Source organism: Acipenser ruthenus, chromosome 1 (assembly GCF_902713425.1).
Source record: "Acipenser ruthenus chromosome 1, fAciRut3.2 maternal haplotype, whole genome shotgun sequence".
Lineage (NCBI taxonomy): Eukaryota > Metazoa > Chordata > Actinopteri > Acipenseriformes > Acipenseridae > Acipenser > Acipenser ruthenus.
The window spans coordinates 5,378,097-5,392,345 of record NC_081189.1 but is presented as its reverse complement, the minus strand read 5'-3'; the positions used below and the strand labels follow the sequence as shown (position 1 = coordinate 5,392,345).

The 14,249-nt window shown below is 36.8% G+C and overlaps 1 protein-coding gene across 10 annotated transcripts in view; it reads left to right on the top strand.

The window, feature by feature from the left end:
- The window catches only part of LOC117403767 (myocyte-specific enhancer factor 2C), an 82,682-nt gene that overhangs the window by 12,235 nt on the left and 56,198 nt on the right, over positions 1-14,249 (top strand). For 8 of the 10 annotated variants that reach the window (XM_059035748.1, XM_059035439.1, XM_034925959.2 and 5 more), the window contains exon 2: positions 347-464. The gene's annotated coding sequence lies outside the window, so the exon portion shown is untranslated. Of the gene's footprint in view, positions 1-346; positions 465-577; positions 601-2,049; positions 2,408-14,249 lie in introns of those variants that run through there. The other 2 variants (XM_059035412.1, XM_059035277.1) reach the window with 2 other exon arrangements.

Here is a 14,249-nt window from a genome sequence, read left to right as displayed (position 1 = left end):
CCAGTCCCAATACGTTGAAGATGTGTGCATCGTATCATATTGTGGGTTTGTAGGTATTGAGAGCAAAAGACTACAAACAAGTCAGCCCGTAAATGTATAAAGGAAGCAATGCCAACAGATGCAGGTCTGTAGAATGAGATAAAGAGCATTCCAGGCAACGTGGTAAGTGAGTTTTACAAGGCTTGGTTAGCCACTTGTAGGTGTGTTTAGCACTAATTAGCATTGTAAAGAATGGTTTATGACCAGAAACTAAAATCAACTTTTTGAACCCTGTGTATGGGGGGGGGTAAACTATAGTTAAAATATTTTTTACTTGATCCGCTGCTGTCTTTTTTTGTTTTTCCAGGTGCCAAAGAAGAACTGTAACCTGTGAAGCGACTTTAATGAAACACTGAGGCAGTGAAAGAAAGGATTTGAAATTGAGGCCTGGATAGTGGGAGACTTGGATGTGGTGGGAAAGGAAGGTGTGTATGTCAATGCATATGTAAATCTGTGAGAGTCAATAGAACATGCACACTAGTAATGTATGACGTGTTATTCAACATATGCAGTGACTACAAAGCAGAAGGTCTCCAGTTTGATCTACTTTCAGTATTTATAGTAAGTAGCTTGTTATGTGAGTTCTGTATCATTCTCCATTTATGTTTCTGCTTAGATGTTGGACTTACCTTGCTAACTGACCAATCCAGCAAAGAAATAGACCTGCTTCTGAAAATACTCCTACAGTCCGAATTTCTGAAGTGAGGTGGTTTGAAAATGATCACAGAGGGTCTGCAGCTGTAACTGCGGTTTACTAAGTTACATGGGGGTGGGGAGGGGGCAGAAAAGAAAACGACCTCACTTCCTTCAGCTCATATTCTGCATTCAGGAGTCTTATCAGAGGCAGCCCCCAGTAAACACTGTGAGCGCAGCAGAAGCAGTAATTGACAATTAAACAAAACAAACACAACAGGATATTAAACAGTAAGAAAAGAAATATTATGAAACTCCACATGTTATAAAGTATTAACATGAAAGCATTGATTTTGATACATGTAACAGACTTTTCATGATAAATGAATTGTTACAGCGACATTGAAAGTGTTGTTGTCATGTTACATTAGTGTACCAATCAGGCAGCCTGTTCTTTTTAAATGTTATCAGGCTGCCACACTATATGGTACTGTTTTCTCCCTGAATTACATTGGTTTGTGGATAAGATTGTTTATTTGCAATTTCCTTATATTATCACTGTCAAGCCTTATCTGAGCTGATATGTGCATCCTGTATTGATGCAGTCCAGGAGGCTCCCCTGACACAGGACCACACCAATACAGACTTGAACATTTTTCTTAATTAATCGATAAATGTATAATTTATTTATTAATTCATTCACCAGTATACATGTCATCATTTTTTTTTCTTTAATAAAAATAATACTATAGTTGCAGTCTCCAGTAAATGGCCTGTTTGTTGAAATACACAGATCAAGGTACTAGATGTTCAGTTAACCTGACATGAAGGTGCTGTTGGTTACCTACACGACTCTTTTAAATAGGTAGAACTGTTATACACATGCTTGAGGTTCGCTAATACTGGTATAATTGTTAAATCCAAATAAGTAATATATTTGTAATATTAATTAGCATTTGTTTTTGTATTGTTACCACTATTACGCATACCGCATTGTAATATGTAAACATTTAATTACATATAAATAAATAAATAACCCTTTCTCAAAGAACTCAAACCACACGGCTCAGAAGACTTACCATAAGGACACTTATCTTTGCTACCCTAAATTGCATACGAGTTTCAGAATGTAATGTTCAGAACTTTCGTCTTTCGTAGTACAGTAAGTATGGTAAAGTGTGTGGTGTAAAAAGTCCCTTTAGCCAATACTTCTCTGCAGTATGTTGCTGTCTGACTGCTTTGCCAGTATGCTTACGATAATCAGGTAAAGTGCTATACTGTATTTGTTTTATTAAAATACTCGGGAGATCAGGTCCCGCCCCCTTTACAAGAGTGAAACTGATTATGTTTCCTACACTGGGAGAGGGAGAGACACGGTTGGGATTGTGGGAGAGAACAGGAGCAAGCAGACCTCATCAGCAGCAGCAGGCACTCTGTCTATCCTTCCTTCCTTTCTCGAGATATTGCAAGGGGCTGATACCAGCTCCCCTTTCCTTGAGACACTGACAGTCATTTCCTCAACGCTTCATGGCAGGCAAGAGACCGGCTACTTCTGTTACCGATTCAGAGGCACTTTTCACGTTGTTCACTTGAGTTCTGTTACTGCAGTGCTGGATTAAGAGTGAGTTTTGTCTCAAGGTCCTCGCATTTCGCGTTGCACTGTGTACCAGGTGAAAAAGAGACAAAGATCGTTTGGTACCAGCTATTTTACCGGACCAGTTTCATGAATAAAAAAGTAAGTACTCCAGTTGCAGCAGAGAATACGTCGGTTATTAGCCACTACGGTTAAATTATAAACATGGTTTGCATGCTTTGGAAAAGTGTCCCTTCTTTTTAGTTGATAATGTGTCATTTTGACATCACCGGTGAAGTACAGTGCAGTGTGGGATCTAGCATGTGTTTCTTCAGAGTAACTTTATTGCTGTTAGTATAGCTTGTTCTAACAGTTGGAGTTTCGTTGAATAGAAAGGTTGTGTATGTTTGCGAGGCTAAAAACTGTATTCAAGGTCTGGCTCGTGCTTCTGTTTATGTTTTTTACAACTGCTTTGACCTTGTAAAAAAAATAAAAATAAAAAAAACGGCACCTAAAACAAGGAAGATAGCAAGCAAATCTTCACACATGGGTGTTATTCTAGCTACGTTATTATTATTATCATTATTATTATTATTATTATTATTATTATTATTAGTAGTAGTAGTAGTCGTAGTCGTAGTCGTATTAGTATTAGTATTAGTATTAGTATTATCGATGAGCTATAGCCTAGCTGTAGAGGAATGACTAATTGATATACTGCATGAGGTAAAGCACTGCTACAGACCTATTTACGAGCAACTTTACACTTGCACAGTTAATTGTACGAAACTGTTTATAATTTAGTGGAAATACATATGCATCATTTCACATTATACTTTTATTGGTCAGGATTATCCGGTGTCGCTGATCGTCTTTTAGTGAAACGTGCAAACTGCTATAGCATGCAGAAGTTTTAGATAGGAAACAAATGCTAGCTATTCGCAAACAGCTAGTTAAATACAGAACTATACAGTAGCAGCAAAATGTGTTCTTAACCCAAACATTTAAGATAATGTGCATTCATAAAAAAGACAAAGCGCATGATTTGTAGTATCATGTTACAAGTCCATTTTTTTGTATGCTCTTTTTTTCCCCAAGCCCTGAACAAAAGTATGTATTTATATAACAATAATTTCAACATCCACACACCTTACCATATGTATCATGAATGTAATAATGCACACGGCAGGTATATTTTATTTTACTATTTAAATATTTGATAACTTTCTATTTTCCATGACGAAGCTGGTATTTTATGTTGGAAGTATGACCTTTTTTTAAGAACAGGTAGTCATATTAAAATGCTTTGATACATAAATACCAGGGCTCAGGAGAGCTTCGCAAAAGCGGGCATAGTGCCAGTGTTTTTTTTACTGCAGGTCTTTAGAGAATTACCTTGGCAAAGTGAGGTTTTCAGCATCACGAACTTGATGGTGGATTTAATGATGGTAATTTAAAGAACTGAAGTTACTCTGTTTTCTTAGTTACTCTAAATGGGTAGCTAGGTGGCCAGCATTCCATGCTATGCCAGGCAAAAGAAACAGACTAGTTTTGTTTATGCTGGCACTCTGAGTTGGGTATTGTGGTTGCAGAGTAAAGATGTTTAAATCAAGCATAATAACTGTAATCCCTGGGGCTTTGGCAAGGACATGGAAACATAACCACCTGTGAACCAACATTAACCTCCCAAGTTATTTGTGTTTACCTACGTTCCGATCTCACTCAATGATCCCCATGTATGTTTTTTTCACCCCATACTGTAATTGTTTTTTTTTTTTTTCAAATAGGGATTTTGTTAATAATATAATTCCCCTTGTGTTAAATGAATACACACAGCAGAACATATACAATGACACATCACTATAATTGTCTCTTTTTCATGATCCCTCACTTGTCAAGCACAGTGTGTGATCTTTGGAGTCTTTCGGAATGCTTGTTATTGCAAAGACTGCAGGATATGACAGCTGCCAGTGTCCTCGTCTCTGAAATGTTTGCTATAGGCTTATTGCAAGTTTAGTTCTGTGCATTAAAAAAAAAAAAAGACTTGGCTGACGAAAACATAAACAGCTTTTTAAAAAATCAATAATACCAGTGACACAAAGTTTGTTAAATATTACACTGGAATGCACTGTATTATTAAATTGTTGGGGGGGGGGGGGGGGGGGGGGGAGATAGTCATATAATAACTCTATAAGCCGTTATATTGTATAACATACTGTATATTTCAAAATCAGCAGATACAGCTATTCATATATTTAAAAGTAAAGGTTTGGCAAACATTGCAATACATGTTTTTGTAATATACAAATGTTTAGGGCTAAATTGTGTGGAAATATTTTACAAATGAAATGTAAATGGATATGGTTCTGTATTTTTAAATCAAATCCAGCATGCCACAGTATTTCAAAGCATACTTGAATTGAAGTAGGATTTATCCTGCGTTTCTCCTTTTGTATTTAAATCTGCAGTGAAGGTCATGATAATTGGAGGACTCACCATTACAGTCCTTAAATATGTCTGCTTTAGATCAGTATAGCTGTATTAAAAGTATATTTAAAGTTTAAAATTGAAGTCTTATAAATATAATTAGAAACAAAACATCAGCTTGCAACTCTGTTTTTTTTTTTATTATATTTGCTTTAAAAAAAAAAAAAAAACAATAACTTGTTTAGCTTAACAGTTGCCTGTTGCTCCTAAAGGGTTTAAAATAAGCTGCTTAGATCTTAGGTGAATGTGCTGCATGTGAACAAATGCTTAGACTTGTGTCTTCAGTAAAGTACTTTAATCTCAAAGTAACACTGGGTACAGCACTGTGCTTGTTCAGTGGGACCTGTCATCAATAGGAAATCAGACCGGCTTTCGCAGGCAGTTCACAAAAACCAACAGTGACAAGAGAATCTTCTGTGCCTCACAAAAGCAGGATTATGAGGTTCACGTGTCGCTGATTGGCCTGGGACTAGAGTTGATTGTTGGGTCAAGGCAATCCAAACACTCCGGTTTCAATTGATTATTATATAAGGAGACAACGTCTCTGTTGCCTAGCTCATATTAACTGTAGCTCAAAATCAAGCTTAATGTGGTCTGTACAGCAATTTTTATATGGATTTGAGTGAAAGTAAGAAAAAGATAAACTGAACGAAACAGATTAGTTGCAGAAGAAGAATCGGAGGCCGTTGGGGTGAATAGTTAGCAAAATGCGTTTCACTCTGAATGTTAGTTATACACATTTATGTAAGTGTTCTGTAATCCTGAAGGAAGATAAATAACTATATGGTTGCTTACATTTGAATAATAATGCTTTGAAATTTGGGAATAGATTCGGTTAATGTTATAAAGTTTATAATTCTTCACATTATCCCTATTTTAGTTACGTATGCAATAATGTTAAATTGACAGTCTAACACTTCATTTTTATTAGTTCTGGACCCCAAACAAGCACATGGTGAAGAGTGTGATAAAACATAAATATATCAAAAACGTGTTGTGTGATATCTGCCTGTAATAGTGAGAAAGAGTATTATTCACCTCACAAGTGGTAGAACACAGTGTTAATATTATAGAACAATTGTGTTACATCATTACGTGGCTCTGTAGATAAATAAGATGCAACCGATATGTGGAGTAATGACACTGGCAGACAATTTTGTTCAGTCGCAGAGGTGGAAGAATGCAAACTCAACTACAAAATTTAGAAAGATATGTTTTTTCCTACAGTTTACAATGCTAAAGTTTTTTTTTGTGTGTGTGGTTTTTTTTGCAGTTTAACTGCAGCGTACTAGGGAATTTAAATGTAGTAAAGCAATGTTAGAGACCAGTTAAGCATATTGAAAAGCAAAGTAATAAAACAACATGGTAAAATGTAACTTTCATTAGGCTTTATTGGTTGCCCTAGCTTAACAGATACAAAACTGGAACTGTGCAGACTGCCCCCAAATAGACTATTACATAACCAGTTATTTTAAGAATATCAGACATGCACAAACATTTCTCCTGAAAGCAGTTTATATATTTTTCTGAGCATTACATTTCATTAAAGCAGAGCAGACCACTGAAGTAGAAATAACAAGACCTCCATGAGCTGGTATACTTGCTAGCAATTCTGCAGAGTAGGTATCTAAGGACAAGTATACTTATCGGCAGTTTTTCAGGTCTAAAGCACTTTCAGGCTTTTTTTTTCAAAAACGCTAAGCAGAAAAAACACTTCAGTCTTACTGTTACTGCAATTTTCTTCCAAACCGAGAAGTTCGGTTTAGTTTTGTTGTTGTTGTGCTGTGTGCTTTGACACGTTCATCTTTCCAGGCTACTGTTAAGTAATGCTTTGTGTGTTTATGTTTTACTTAATGATTGTGTAGAATCACGTTGCAATGCAAATTAAAGCCATTTGCGTCTCACACTTGTAACAGATGCAAGCGATTATATTTGCTATAAGTCGGTGGCTCATTCGAACAGCTTTGCAGGCAGGTGCTGTACCTACTGCTGTTGACAAGGAGCACATCTTGTGCAGCACCTTTTATCAAAGACATCTGCAGTCCATCACAATAACAACAGTGTTCGTATCATCAGACATAAAAGAGCCGGACATACAGGATTATCGGCTGTTTTACTGATTGTCTGTAAACAGAACAAGTACAATGTATGCTGAAATAACTTTTAAGGATACAGGATCACTTATATCTTATTCTCTTTGTAATCTGCACCAGTATACTGTAACCTGATTTCACTGATAACTGAAATGAGTTATGTACACTTCAAGGCTGTTAAGATTTAAACAATGGGTAATGTACTGTTTAATTTAATTGGATTTTGATTTATATATATATATATATATATATATATATATATATATATATATATATATATATATACAGTATATATATATAATTTAATCTTATTATATTATTTTTTTTTATTTTAATGTCTGAAAGATGTCCAAGTTGTTCAGGTTTCATCTAAAGCACCAGTACAGTGCATGTCGGAAACTCAACCAGGCAGAACAGGTTCCAATTCAAACTCGACAAGACTAGCAGGGCGCTGACTACATCTTTGTGTCGGTTAAACGTGTTGATTTTTCCCCCCAATGTGAGAACTGATCTGTTACAAATGGTTGGAAAAGGTGCACCTCAGCCCCTGTCAGATGTGTTCAGCAGGCCAGGCTGCCAGAGTCGCTGGGTGGTCTAGGAGGGCAGACCCCGTAGCCAGCCAGTGCTAGTTAATATCAGCAGGCCTCGCGCAGGGCCGATTGACACGAACATGTGCAATATCTGGATGAGAATCAAAACCAGATTTTTGGATTGGATTGACGTGGATGAGAAAGTAGGAAAGATGAGGAAAATCATTCCAGCATTGTGATTTTTTTTTTAAGAATAACTAAATCTGTTTGAAAGAGAAGCTTTTTAAGTTATTAGTTGCTGAGTGTGCCGCTAGACTGATTATTTTCTATTTGTATTTTTTTTTCAGGCACTGGAAAAGACATTTAGCGCTGTTTTGAATGTTAACAGACAAGGGAGTATCCTAACTGCATAATAAAACAAAGTATATTTCCACAGCGCATTCATTTGAAAGTTGCAAAGTCTTCTGCAGATCTTTAGTAAATGGTGTGGTGATGATCTCTGTATGGATCACAGAATGGTATTTTTATCTGTCAAATCAGTAGTTTAAAAAAAAAAAAAAAAAGTATAGCTTTTTATTGCAAATTTAATCTGATGTTAAAAAAGTACCATTGCATTTGGTTTTAAACAGGCGTTTTCAATAAAACAACCTTTTACAGGACATTAAATCTGCTTGAAACTTCAAGGTACATTTATAGTATAAATAATTTGGCATACTAATGTAAAGTGTATTTTTAGTTTTGGGATTTTTAAACACATATTTACTTTACAAGTGAAGAGCCTTTAATTTCATAAAATGAACACTCAGACCAATACCTTTTTGGTGTGGCAGCAGTCTTGATTTACTGATGCTGTTAACGAATGGATTTTTGTGGCATTGCTGGACGAGACCCAAAACTGAATTTTTTTCCAGTAATTTATCTTTGTCACTGAAGCAAAATACGCAATTCAGTCAGTAACATCCTTCAGTGGTGACTGCCGTAAACAGAGAAGCCCCTATACTCTCGCTGAACACAAAGTTACAGATATTGAAAATATCACAAAGTTAATGATATTTAAAATATATATATATTTATATTTACATTTTTATATAAAACCTATCAATATTTACATGTGGTGCTAGATTTTAAAAAAGAAAGCATAACCTCTGCATAAATTCCTAGAGGTAAACTAATGCATTCCTGAAGTTAAATTCGGCTGTGAATATTTCTTCGAAGCATGAACAATAAAGCACCTTTGTTTTCAGCACATACAAAAGCGTTTGGCATTTCCATTAGAAAGCTGGAGCTCATAAAGTCGAGCCATTGTCGTCACAAGTGGTCCCTGCAGGAAATCTTCAGCCAGTTCAATTGAATACATTCAAAATAAAGTTTACGAAAATCCTGTGCAGATTTCTGTCCCTCCCACAACACATATTCAGCGCCTTGCCAAGGTACACAAGTGCATTTTTTTTTCCACTGTCATCTGTCCCGTTCCCTGCAGATGCACACAATCTGCTATGCTGTCACTAGCAGGGTTTAGTTTGTGAAAAGAATGTGTCAAACCATGCCGCTGTAGTCACACTTACAACCCTTTTTCAAGAGTGACTGAGAGTATGTTCAGAAGCCTACTGTACTTACTGGGTACTTAACCCTGAAGTGGTGCTCTTGTTTTCCATATGATCAGAGAAAAATGACATTTTCACTGAATGTGTGTGTGTGTGTGTATGGATGTATATACAGTACAATGCTGGTATTTAAAGTGCTACATTTTATTTATAAAATGACTGTATGCTTTTGAGCACTGGATCAGGTTTTGTTTTTGTTTTAATCACCCACTAAATAAAGTGAAATTTATTTAATTCACTGCATGTTGCGCTTGGGATTTTCTGCACCACAAATGCCCTCATCATTTCCACTGCACCTGAAATAGATTTTAAAAAGTATTTTACACAATAAAATCTGAGTCTTGAGTCTTTCCTGGATGGTTGTTGAGTGCTTGTTTGAAAACAAATTGGAGCTCATCACTAATAAATGACAGAAATTCCACAGATTGACCCGTTGTTCCAAAACCCAATTCACTCGATCATTAAGCAATTATCCAATGATGAAGTGCATAGTGATTTTAAGACATACTTTTTATAGCATGGATAAAAACAACCCTTTGTTTGCTCAGATGTATTTGTTCTGCTTCGGCGGTTCTCCTAAAGTGCAGTTATGTCATTCATTTTCCCCATGCCGTACCATTACGTAGTCTGAAAAAAGGAGCTCACAGCACTGATGCATGTATAATTAATGATAGCTGCACTATATTTGAAACTTCAAACCCACATTGCAGTTCAAGGTTAGTTTGGCAGAGAGTACAGCCATCACTCTTTAAAACCGCATACTTTGTGTGTTGATGGATGCTTTTATTGGGCATTATGGACAAACTTAGTGGAAAGACAAATAACCTTGTCAAAGTTTCGGTCTAACAATTGATAATGCAGGGCAGGCTTACCGACTTGCGCTCCAGACGACAAACCTTAAATGCATACGCCTCAGCAAAGCGCCATCATTAAGCAGCAAATTGGCTCAGTCCCACACTTCCTAAACAGTTCTCCTACATAAATAACTCAGCCGTGAGACTGACTGACTGTGTGTCTGTGTGTGTGTGTGTGTGTGTGTGTGTGTGTGTGTGTGCGCGTGTGTGTGTGTGTGTGTGAGTGAGAGAATCATATACTGTTGTTGTTTGTGGTAAAAAGTTCATTATTTTATTTTTGGAACTCTGCTCCACATGCATGCGATATAAATAAAAAAGGAAATGTTCGGGGCTACGTGGAGACCTGCAGTAGTTCTGGCTTTTCTTTACAAAAAACAACGTCACTGAATACCCACAAAACAATTCTGATCTCCCAAAACCTTTTGCTTTATTACAAATGGTGTTATTATTATTATTATTATTATTATTATTATTATTATTATTATTATTATTATTATTAAGCAATATCATTAATGTAGGCCACAGATTTTTTTTTTTCTGTTTTAAAATGAACATATATATGTGAGGTAATATAACTGTCATGGTAAAAAAAAAAAAAAAAGTGCTAAGAGGAAATAATTCCCCTAAACCCTGCTTTAGTGTTGTCTAAAATATGACACCAAAACTATATAACTAGTAATAGTGGGCCACAGGCAAGTCTTTTAAACAGGACCTTTGTACCGATTAACCAAAATCATGATTCTGATGCTGTCTTTTGGGGTGACTACTGACTTCTGCAACAGTGAGGTATTATAACAGTGTGCTTGTGTTACACTACAATCTTTAAAATCTTTCAAATGTGAAAACTATACACAAATGATATATCAATATAAACAGCTGACCAAAAATAGAGGCTTGTTTAAAACAAAACAAAGCAAAAAAATGCAGCCGTTGTGAGCTTCCTCTAGACTTAAACCAGTAAGATATAGCAGTAAAAAATATCAGCCGTTGTGCATGAGTAGCTGATTTAAACGTACACTTCTGCTGCATTTTAATAAACAGACTTGCCATGGACCACTGCGTACTTGGGTGCAGTGTAAACCAACAACAAAAAAAGTGATGCAACAATTGGAAGTGTGAACTAATCGGTATACTGTGTTTTCTCACACGATTGTTGCTGTAAAACCTAAACTAACATGTAACTGGACTTGGTACAGTATTTGCGTTATATTTGCTATTGCTATTTTTATAACTTCAGTTGATGTCGTAGTTCTCACTGGAAAAGTGTTTGTGCTTTTAACAGTAACCCGTTAACAGGTCCTTTTGGCACACCAAAACCTATATGCACACACGCAAACACCCGGCAAGATTATACAGCAAGTTAAGCGGACTAAAAGTGTACTGTTCAGCAGATTAGACTCCGTTTTTTAACCCTAGAACTGAGAACTCCCTTTGAAAACAACAGCGCCTTTCAATTCAGGGGTTGGGCTCACATGCAGACCATTGGTCGCAGATAATTGTGCCCTAATAATAGAAAAAAAAAACTCACAACTGAGTACTGTTTTGCTCAGTAATATATATTAATAGCATAACTTTTTTTTAAAGTGAAAAATATAAAGTTATCTATACTTAGCCTTTTATCCAGTGTATATTTTCATGTTCACTAAAAAGTCATACATTTCTAATTAGAAAAATAAACGGGTTGTTCATACTTACCAGCATTTGGTAACTGTTCAACGGGACGCTTATCCCCTGGCGCGCGGGGGGGGGGGGGGGGGGGGGTCATATGCATCATACATGGGAGGGGTCATACGCAAAAAACACCACTCATTATCATATAATAGATATACCCCCCCAACTCAACACCACACGACCATGACAGTAAAAATAGACATAATGAAGCGTTCTTACCTTTGTATAAGTTAGTGATCAGCAGATGTGTCAGCCACACGAAGAGCACAGCGTGTGGTTTTCACTAACTGCTGTGGAGAATAAATTATTTTTTATGGGTAAATAACAGGACTTTCTTCCTATGCATCGGGACGAGGGACATTTGCTAGGAAATCGGGACTGTCCCGACCATATAGGGACTGTTGGCATATATGGGTTGTTTTCTGATTTTGAACAATGCAAACAAATGAAATAAACCCTACTTTCCTGTTTCTAAAATAATATTTCGCTGAATATTTATTGAAGGTTTTCTGCTCCTGCACGAACGTCGGAATGCATGCGCTGATCTCCAGACAATTTGCAGTGTTGATGTCAGTGAAACTGTCAGGCCCAGCTGGCAGAGCATGCTTGCAGCTCGGTGGGAGTGGGGAGGGGGTGCTGTGTTCATTTCTCTCCCCTTTGACCAGCTCAGGCTCCCCGTGACAAGGCTGCTGCTCAGCCTCACAATTTAATTCACAAGCAGAATCTGCGTGTAAAGGATTTTATAAACTTTATTTTTTGTCCCTCTTGAATCATAGCTTCCCTGATCAACAACATTTTATGCCACTTTGATGATGACTTGCGACAGCCTTCGTAATAGCTTCCAGTTACGAGGTTTCTTGATGGCTTTGGATGGGTCTGCAGTGCATTTCAGATGAATTGCAGTGCCGATGAAACCAGCTGTTGCCTCTGGGGGGGGCTCAGTTATAATGCTAGTCATCTCAAAAATATGCACTTTGTATCAGTTGCACATACAATGTAATTAAATATTTCTGCATCGGTGTGGATGAAGTGACCATGTTATCGCCTAAATTAATAGCATTACGCATCACCATTATTTAACCCTCGCCGTCTGCTTGGGGAACCTGTATTCTTATTAACTTGAAGGATCAAAATTATAGACTAGGAAATTACAGTTTCCAGTGTTTTGTGATTTTTCTGCCAAGAAAGCGTTATTCTGTCAGTAAGTAAGTTAATATTGTCATCTTTGAAAGAAGGCCTAGGATGAGATATTAATAGATTTGATTGAGAATAATGTGTGCCTAATTTGATTAGTATATCGAAGTCAAGTGAGATTCAGGTTAAACCCCATTCACATCCGCACCCTCTTTTCAAGAAGTTTCAAGAAGCTCAAAAGATAGATAGCATCAGTTTGAGCAATGGAGGACAAAGAGTATGTCTTTTGTATTGCATATCATAAAAAAAATAATGGCGTTCTAATTTTTCCACTGTATTTGCATGCAGAATTTCTGATGACCTGGTTATTAGGCACAAGAAAAAATACTGCTGCACTAAATCAGATGCAATTGTTATCATTAGTGAGTTACCAATTACAATGCATTTCTTTCATTTGGTACCCCTCACTGCCGCCTAGACTAATGATAAATAAAAAATAAATAGAAAAATTAAAAAAAAATGAAGAAACTGTCAGTCTCCCTTAAATACATGCTCTGTGGGTTAATTACATTTTTATTTAGGTATTTGTTTTTCAATGAAATGTAGGAATAGACAGAAGTAAAAGGACTCAAAGCTGAGTTTCACTTTGTCTAACCAGACCCATTAGCCTGCTGTATATGATACAGGCTGTGGGAAATAGGCGCAGATTTTGACCTGTAATTTTAAGAAGGATGGGTCAGGTTTGACTTGAGAAGGAAAGCAAAAGAAACACATCAGTACCCCAGTGAACAGAAAATGAAATGTGCCCCGTCTTTTGCCCACTGGTGTCTGAATGGAAAAATGTACTCTGGTGCTGGAGGCGCTGTGTTTTCCTGTCATTAGCTGGGGGGACAGTGGAGGTTATGTGAACAGTGCAGCTGCAGAGAGGGCCCTGGGATTTGAAAACTCAGCTGAGATCTTAATCAAGTATTTTTGTTGATAGCATAGAGACCCTGTGAACAACCCCTCCTCTCTCCAAAAGGACTGATAACAATGATAATGTTCTAACGCTTGCTTCTTTATGTAAGTTCCCAAGAAAAACACAGATCTTTTATCAGAGGTTTCAGGAATTTGATGTTTTTATTTGATAAGGAAAGCAAAGGTTGTTTTTCAGGACTATTTTTGTTTAGCAGTTCAGCGAAATAATAAAATTATTTGTAGCTTACTTTTTGAACACTTTTAAGTGCCTTGCGATGTTAAGTGAAACTTTCTTGTCACCACCAAACAAGACATACAGCAGAAAATCTGATGCAGCTGTGAAAATAATACATAGCAAAGGAAGTTATGCAAATTATTCTGTGCCCGTTACCGTAGCGAACAACAAAGACGCATTAAACAGCAGGCAGTCTCTTTGAAACATACAGAATGCAAGTGCTGAGTTAAAAAAAAAAAAAAGGGAGTAAAATATTACCCGGTTCTATTACTTTTCAGAAACGCAACACTTGTAAAATGAGAAACCAGAGATATGAATGCAGTGACTTAGTGTATCGAACTGGAGTTCGGGAGGCGTAAGAAACTTGGCAACAGCAGCCATCCCTGAAGGCCACCTCAAGCACAATGAAGCCCAGTAACTTCTGAAAATAGTACTTCAA